Source organism: Salmo trutta, chromosome 14, assembly GCF_901001165.1.
Source record: "Salmo trutta chromosome 14, fSalTru1.1, whole genome shotgun sequence".
NCBI lineage: Eukaryota > Metazoa > Chordata > Actinopteri > Salmoniformes > Salmonidae > Salmo > Salmo trutta.
In genome coordinates, this window is record NC_042970.1 from 21,082,779 (window position 1) to 21,084,439 (window position 1,661).

The window sequence follows — 1,661 nt, forward strand, 5'->3', positions numbered from 1 at the left end:
CTGTTTGACCATTTATTATGGCAGTTGGGGTGAAAGATGTCAAATAAAATGTTATTGGTCACACACATGGTTAGCAGATGTTATTGCGAGTGTAGCGAAATGCTTGTGCTTCTAGTTCCGACAGTGCAGCAATATCTAACAATTCCACAACTACTTAATGCACACAAATCTAAGTAAAGGAATGGAATAAGAATATATAAATATATGGATGGGCAATGACAGAGCAGCATAGGCAAGATGCAATAGATGGTATAAAATACAGTATATGTATGAGATGAGTAATGCAAGATATGTAAACATTTAAGTGGCATTATTAAAGTGACTAGTGATCCATTTATTAATGTGGCCAATGATTTCAAGTCTATGTAGGCAGCAGCCTCTCCGTGTTAGTGATGGCTGTTTAACAGTCTGATGGCCTTGAGAAAGAAGCTGTTTTTCAGTCTCTCGGTCCCAGCTTTGATGCACCTGTACTGACCTCACCTTCTGGATGGTAACGGGGTGAACAGGCAGTGGCTCAGGTGGTTGTTGTCCTTGATGATATTTTGGCTTTCCTGTGACATCGCGTGCTGTAGATGTCCTGGAGGGCAGGTAGTATGCACCACCCTCTGGAGAGCCCTGTGGTTGGTGGTTGTGGGTGGTGCAGTTGCAGTACCAGGCGGTGATACAGCCCGACATGATGCTCTCAATTGTGCATCTGTAAAAGTTTGTGAGGGTTTTGGGTGACAAGCAACATTTTTTCAGCCTCCTTAATGATAAACTTGGAGGGTTCTATGGTGTTGAATGCTGAGCTATAGTCAATGAACAGCATTCTTACATAGGTATTCCTCTTGTCCAGATAGGATAGGGCAGTGTGATGGCGATTGCATTGAAGTGGGTCTAGGGTGACAGGTAAGGCGGAGGTGATATGATCCTTGACTAGTCTCTCAAAGCACTTTATGATGACAGGTGAGTGCTACGGGGCGATAATCATTAAGTTCAGTTACCTTTGCATTATTGGGTACAGGAACAATGGTGGCCATCTTGAAGCATGTGGGGACAGCAGACTGGGATAGGGAGAGATAGAATATGTCTGTAAACAAACCAGCCAGCTGGTCTGCGCATGCCCTGAGGACGCGCTAGGGATGTGTCTGGGTCGGCAGCCTTGCGAGAGTTAACATGTTTAAATGTCTTACTCACGTTGGCCACCGAGAAGGAGAGCCCACAGTCCTTGGTAGCAGGCCGCGTCAGTGGCACTGTATTTTCCTCTAAGCGGGCAAAGAAGGTGTTTAGTTTGATACCATTGCAGCTCACTTCCCGTCAGATAGGTAGCAGCATGGTTCTAATGGCACCATTGTTGTACTGTGTGACCTCGAATTTTGATTTGGCGCACAAGTGCGCCTAAAAATCTGACGGGAAGTGAGCTGCAATGACATCTTGGTATCAAATCCTAGATGCCATTGCCTGGCGTTGTGCCCTTGAGTTTAACAGCTCCCCGGTTTAAAATCGGAAGCAATATATCGGTTGGACCTTGTGTGCAATTGACCAATACAGTGATGGCATAATCTATATTCATCTATTGTAGATTGAATGGCAATGCCCTGGTTTCCCTGGGGTTTGTTTTGGCATCAGAATCTGGCTTTCCACCCCTGGCCTGAATTAGCGCTGTAGTAACAACTGAGCAA